The sequence below is a fragment of the Dipodomys spectabilis genome, unplaced genomic scaffold (genome assembly GCF_019054845.1).
Source record: "Dipodomys spectabilis isolate Male_0828 unplaced genomic scaffold, ASM1905484v1 ptg000243l, whole genome shotgun sequence".
Classification (NCBI taxonomy): Eukaryota; Metazoa; Chordata; class Mammalia; order Rodentia; family Heteromyidae; genus Dipodomys; species Dipodomys spectabilis.
In genome coordinates, this window is record NW_024870920.1 from 99,956 (window position 1) to 107,392 (window position 7,437).

Consider the following 7,437-nt stretch of genomic DNA (forward strand, 5'->3'; position numbering starts at 1 on the left):
TGAAATCACAAAATAGGCATTCACAATATGTCTATAATTTCACTATGACATATGCTGTCATAATTCTATGATATTTAAGCTTGGTGATGTCATAATGGCATTTCTAATTTTATTGGTCATTAGATTACCATGAGGATCCCAAAGGTTGTTATGTGCTGAGTCCTTCAAAATGTGCATTGTGCTGAGTCCATTACACAGGTTTCTTTGTGCTATAGTTTTTAAAGTATGCTGTGTGCTGTCATCCAAAAGGGTGCTATGTTCTGAGTCCTTGAGAGGTAGGTATCCCTGAAAATCACACACACGCACACACACAAACACATACTAAGAGAGAGTAACCGTGAACCTGTTTAGTGTGTAGGGTGGATGGAGAAGAGTCTCTCCCTGCCGTTGGGCTGAGGGAGGGGTTCGATGCCATGGGCATCTGCTGGGGTTGGGAGGAAGCCCTGAACTGAGGTGAGGCTGCTTCTTCCGTGGCCTGTTAGCCTTAGGGCAGTCAGGGCACCACAAGGTCAGGGATGGGGGGCATGGTCGAGTGGGGAGGGGGCGTGACTGAGGAGAGGACAGGACGTGGCCGAGGGAGCACATATCTGCTGCAGTCAGAGGGACATGGGGAATGGCTCACTTGTGCAACATGGGTGGAGCAGCCCGGGAGAGAAGTGGGGGGGGGGCAGAGAGAGACAGCAGAGAAAAGAGCAGTCACAAGCATCAGGGGAGGCGGCATCAATGGCTGGTTTCTGCTGCTGTAGGATCACGGGTCTGGGCCAGGAGCGCAGAGCACACAAAGCCAGCACAGCTGGCACATCCCTCCCACAGGCACTGAGAGGCTCAGAGGCCAAGTAGGCCCTGAGTCTGAGATTCCAATGCCAGGAGCTCAACTGGGCCTGGGGCGGGCTAAGCCCTGCCACCCACTTGCCCCTGTCCTGGCCCCTTTTCCTGCCTTCCCCATGGCATCACGTTTCAAACATGGGCTGCTGGCTCAGACCTGCAGCGCCTCTCAGAGTCATAAAGTGATGTGCCCCCGGCCAGCTTGTGACCCTGACCACGTCCTGGCCCCCCCATCCTCTGCTCTGGGCCTGAACATCTGCCATGATGCTGCCATTGCTGCCCGCTGCATCCAGAATGGCAGCCTATAGCATCTCCCAGCAGCACACATGAGTGGCCGTCCCATGGGCCCGCACCTCGTGACCTCTCCCAACCCCCCTTCCCCACCCCAACTCAGACCCACGACTCCCGCTTCCTTTGTCACATCCCAACCTTGCCTCACAAGTGCCAGGGGCCAGCCCTGGCTCTGCCACAAATGCTCCCCAGGAGAAGGGGGTGGGGGAGTGGTTGTCGACCCAAGGATCCCAACCTTATCCCTAGTGTCAATGTCCCAGGAAACGGGGAGATGCAGGGTTGGGTGAGAAGGGGGCATCACCAAGCCCCTGGCCTGGAGCAGTGGGAACCACACAGCCCCACATCTTCACCCTTCCTCACCTAGGTGGGAACTTGGTGGCTTTATAAAGAGGTGGGGAGCAGCAACTCCACACCTGCCTTCTCGGGTCTTTTCCTTTTTTCTGGGGGTGGGGGGGTGTTGGATGCAGAAGATAGGGACCCCTTGCTGTGTGAGTCCTTGTCCTCTGTTCTCAGTCACCCTCTCACCTGAGGAGGGTATTGGAAAATCCCACTAGGGAGGTGAGAGCACTGGGGGCCAGATGAAAGGTGAATATCTGGGAGGAACACACTCCCTCTGACACACATACACCTGGCCTGTCCCCCCCACCCCAGCTGTCAACAGTACTCACAGCTTGATCACATTTCCCAGCTCTGCCAGCATCTGCTGGGGCTCCTGGTCCATCTGTTCTCCTTGTCCCTCCAAGAATCCACCCAGTCACCCAGAAGCATCTAGTCTGGAAGTAGGGAGTCTGTCCATGTATGTAGCCTTTAGAACCCCATCCATTTCCTCAACACCATGCCCATGCCAGGTCAGAAACCTCGTTGGGCACCCCATGACCCCCTGCTTGTTTTCAGTCCTGGCTCTGAGGAGCCACCGGTCTGGGGATTCCTTCACCCAGCGTCCTGGCTTAGGGTTTTGGTAAATGGGGATTTAAGGCTGGTTGTTCCCAAGGGGAAGGGTTTGGCCCTGGGGAAGGTGAGAGGCAGGGTGGTGTTGTGTCATTACAATGGTGCTCCCCTTGGGTGGGAACCCTTGGTTCTGAAAAGGGAATGGGACATGGGCACCTGCATGCTCCAGCTGAACATTGTCCCAGATGAGTAACCAAAAAACTTAAGAGAGGCACTACTCTGAGTGTCTGTGTGTATGTATGTGTATGTGTGTGTGTGTATGAGAGAGAGAGAGAGAGAGAGAGAGACAGAGAGGGAGAGAGAGAGAGAGAGAGAGATCATCTTTCTCCTTGTACATCATGACTGTGCTCAGGTGAGTGATCATTTGGCAAATGGCAAGTGCTGCATGGAAGACACTTCTGTCACTGTTCTGGATTTGTGTGTGTGTGTGTGTGTGTGTGTGTGTGTGTGTGTGTGTGTGTGTGTGTGTGTGTGTGTGTGTGACCATGTCTAAAAACAGCAAAAGCACTTTATTTCTCTTTGTGTATGTACTTGTTGTTGTTCTTTTTTCATCAGTACCAAGTATGAGCCCAGCCACAATATTTGATTTCTGCTTCACAGTTTCATGGCTCCTTTATGGAATATTTCAGTAGACATTCCTTTCCTCCCCTTTCCACCTCTCTTTTCTCCCTTTCCTGTAGCACACAGTAGATGCTGGGTCTGCGTGGCCCTCCCCTAGGAGACCTGTGTGAACTCGAGTGGACACCTGTCCTTCTATCCCAGGCCAGAAATTTGGTGAGGCAAGTGTGTCCACAGCCACACTCTTCTAGACAGACACTCTGCTCTCAGTGTATAGTTGGAGCTAATTCAAGGGTTGGGAATGTGTCTGACAAACATAATTAGGGAAGGAGATGGGGAAAAGGGTAGGGCAGGGGATATGAAGCTATGAGGTTTTGGGGGCTGGCTTACAGTGTGACATGGCAGATGTTTCACCATGACCAAGGATGAGAGGGGAACCTTACCTAGGGCATTTATGGTCTCTGTGGGCATCCAGGCCCAGGGCTCCAGGGCCCCACTGGTGGCGTGGATTCTCTCCCGGGGCAGTGCACCAGTGGTCAATCCTCCCTGGAGTCCTGCAGACTCCAGTCTGTGTCCTGTCTAGGACGTTTCAAGCTGGACAGTGGTAGGCAAGTCCATTCCCCCTGCTGGAGCCCGCTTGGTTATCAGGACATGGCAGTTAGATAGGGATCGATGAATGCCAGTTTCTGTAACCTGCTGTAGGCTGTCTGGAAGCAAAAGGGGACCACTGATTTTGGAACCCTTTAAGTTTGATTGGGACAATTTAAATGCTACATTTTCCAGGTTTTTTTTTATTTAAGCTGGCAATTTCCACTAATGCCTTGGATGGACGATTTCAGCTGCCAAACAATGACGTTCAAAGCGGCACAGGCAGAGTTCCCAAGCCAGATTATTTCTTGCTTTGAACGCTGTGCCTTGACTGCCTTTCTCTGGCAGCTGCTGAATCTCCTCCAGTTCTCTCTAGGGTGACCACCTCAGTCAGGGACGTCCTGGGGAGCAGAGATTGTGACCTTGCCATCCTCAGACTGACAGCTCTGTGCAGATACGATTCCCAGCAACTGCACTAGGTTCTGGGAGATTCAGAGACCCTAGGCTGCCTCAAAGATCCTTTGTCTGCAACATGAAACTTGAGGGCTGGATGTGGTAGACCATCCTAGCTGGCCCCAGGGGAGGAGAGGAGGCCTCTTGAACCATTCGTTCAGCTCATGGCAACCTCGTTCATACCTGAGTGGGGAATTGAGTGCCACAGAGCTGGTCAGCCGCTGGACAGAGATCTTTGAGAAGATAGGCATTCTAGAGGCCCTGGAATCCAGTGAGTATATCATGGCTCACATCCTAGGAGTCAAAAAAGTTAAGTGTGGTGCCACCAGGAGGGCGTGAAGAGGGAGGAGAGAGAACTGTGGGAGAGCTACATCAGGCTTCGGCAGAGGAATAATTACAGGGGATACTTACCTGAATCAGATGGGACTTTTCGGTAGTATTGTCATAGACAGATGCTCATTTATTTATCCAACAAACCTATACAGTGTGCACCATGCTCTGGGAGGTCTTAGACAATGAAAGGTTCCAGGACTGTTTCCACAGAACATGAAGAAACCTTGGTTTGAGCTGGATGGTGGTGCTTCAGGCCTGTCATCCTAGTTACTTAGGAAGCTGAGATCCAAGGATGGAGGCTTTTGGCCGGCGCAGGAAATCCTGTAAGACTCTTGTCTTCAATTAACTACCCAAAACAAAATACCAGAAGTGGATGTATGGCTCAAGCCATAGACTGCTAGCCTTGAGTAAAAAGGCTCAGGGATAGCACCTAGACTCTGAGTTCAAGGCCCATGATTGACACAAAGAAAGGAAAGACAGAGACAGCGAGAGAAAGAGAGAGACATAGACAGAGACAGCGAGAGACAGAGAGAGAGAGTAGGGAAAGACAGAGGGAGAAAAAGAGGAAAGGAAGGAAGAAAGGAGAACATGCAACACTTGGTTTGGAGTCCCTGGATCAAGGGAGCCAACCATTCACAATCTTTGTGGGGACAGTTCCAGAGATTAAAGTCATTATGTAGGATAAAGCCACTGACCCCTCAGCAAGTTCATGACATCTAGGAGCTGTGTGCTCAACTGACTGCAGAGGAAAGCAGCCTCAGTAGACCCTAGGGATCAGGGTGGGTCACCAGGTTTCAATCATCCCTGGCCCCAATGAGTTTATTTTCTGGTCAGATAAGAAGAAAGTGTCCAAGGGCTAGGGATGTATTGGGGTGAGGGAGTGTGAAGGGGGGAGGTAAGTGATAATTAGGAAGATGAAGAGGGAGGATGATCCCAAGTCAGGTGTGTCAGGACATTTTAGCCATGATCTCTCCTGACAACCTAGAGTACCAGTGATAGAGCCTTTGATCCAGCCACGCTGCTATTAAATGTCCTAGCACCTTGGTTTCACCGTTGACAACTTGGCTGTCATTCACTGCAGGATGCCTGTGCAGTACATCCTTGGGGGCTGGGACTTTTGAGTGCTCAATCGGGCTCAATTTGAAGATGACACCCCTGGTGTTCATTCCTCCACGAGAGACAGAGGTAAGCATGTCACTGGCACAGGACAGCTTGGGAATGAGGGCGGGAGTTGGGAACCATGTTGCTCCAAGACTTCATCTAGAGGGTGCTAGGGCCCCGTGACTGCCATTCTCAGTGGCAGAAGGGGGTCTTGATTATTATGTGTGAGCTTTGAGCACCCGTGTGCCCACCTGCTTCCCTTTCTTGGGTGGATCTTTGCTAGGAAATGCTTAAAATTAGGGGGTGTCTTGTCTTTTATGCTCCAAGATAGGACTCTAACATTTGAAGCAGAGCTTTACTTCTAGCTCTTTTGGGTTTAATTGGAGATAAAGAGTTCTCATGGACTTGTTGCCAAGGGTGGCATCCAACTGCAGTTCTCAGATCTTAGTCTCCTAAGGGGATAAGATGACAAGCATGGAAAAGTATCTTTGGCCGGGTGCCAGTAGCTCAGGAATGGTCATCCTCGGTACTCAGGAGGTGAGATCTCAAGATCACAGTTCAAAGCCAGCCTGGGTAGGAAAGACCCTGAGACTCTTATCTCCAACAAACCACCACAAAACCAGAAGGGGTGCTGTGGCTCAAGCCTTGAGCTGAAGAGCTCAGGGATAGCACCCAGGCCCAGAGTTCAAGCCCCACAACCAAAAAAAGAAAGTAAAACATCTTTGCCTGCAAAAATGTGGAGGTGTGTGTGTGGGTGCTGTGGTTGAGAGACCAGGTGCTGGCCTCACTGTATAGACATTTCTAAGAACTCCCCAAGTTTTCCCCAGTTTGAAGTCACAGTAGGATGGGCGGTGCCTTACCAAGAACTCAAGAGGACGAGGCCTTTGGCAGGCAGTGAGTGGGTGAATGGGTGCAGAGATTGGATTGTTGTGCCTGTATTCTCTCCATTAAAGGATGGATTTGGATGCTGAGTGTCAAAGTTTGAAGTCAAGGGTTGCAAGAATTTCGTGGCCTGACAAATTGGGTTTCCTCTGGGTATATGAATGTGGCTAAAGCAGGGCGCTGCTGGTGGCTCACAACTGTCATCCTAGCTACTCATAAAGCTGAGATGTAAAGACCACGGTTCAAGGCCAACTTGGTGATACTTCATATCCAATGAGCCATCTGAAAACAGGAACTGGAGCTGTGGCTCAAGTGGTAGAGTGATCATCTTCAGCTAAAGAGCTGAAAGTCAGTGCCCTGACCCAGAGTTCAAACCCCATGACCAGCAATAAACAAAGAGGTGGCTGAGTTTTCCACATAGCACTGTGTATGGTAGGAAATTCCATGCTGGGTTATGAAACATTCCAGATACGTTTGAGGCTCAATGTTGTGTCTACAGTTGGACTGAGTACGATAGTGCCATCTTCTCACAGGTCAGATATGATCCGAATGGAGGGAGTTCGTGGTTCTGTTCTCAGGAACCGCTGAGGCCTTGGAATGTCTGTGAGTGTGTGTGTGTGTGTGTGTGTGTGTGTGTGTGTGTGTGTGTGTGTGTGTGTGTGTGTAATTTTCCCTCATCCTTCTCTGTCCCCTTCTTAGGTGACTGTCCTCCTCTTTCTGACTTCAGATGGTGCCCTTCCTCCACATCGACCTTGCCTTTAGCTCCTTATCAGGGTCTACAATGAGTCCTAAATTGCCAGTGGCCTGTGTTCCATATTTTCTCTGGGGCACAAGTCTGGTTGTCCAAATATTTGGCCGCCTCCAGCGGATTCTGGTACAGCAGTGCCAGCTGGCATAGGGTCTCCCATGCCTCAGAGGGAGGGCCTCAGTCACACGATGTCCTGTCCTTTTCCTCAGCTGGGCCTCTGACATCCCTCTCAACAGGCTGGCAGTGGAGTGGGGAATGGGGGGTTGCTGGTGGGTCTGGCCAACTCAAGCTTGACAGCTGACTGAAGTCCACCCGAGCAAGGAGGATCCAAGGCTACATGGGAGGTGAGACCAAGGTGGCTTGGAAATATTGGTCGGTGTCTAGGAAATGTAAATGTACTTTATCACAGGAAAGTCTATCTTCTGGCCCCAGTTGGGACTTCTAGACAATTCCGGATGCCCAGAATTCAGAGGCACAGACTTTAGACTCCAGGACCAGGGAGCTGGGGGATGAGAGACTGGTATGACCAATAACTCAATGTTCTGGGGTATTAGTCTTGACCTGGCCATGCCCCTCACCCCTTGTGTATGTCCACTTCTTAACCCAGTGTTGGCCACACACTGGCCACTTGTGGCAGTACTGTGGAATTGGCAGAAGTGGAGGTGAGACCTATGATGACCAAAATCTGGATTTATGGCCTGCGGGGCTGG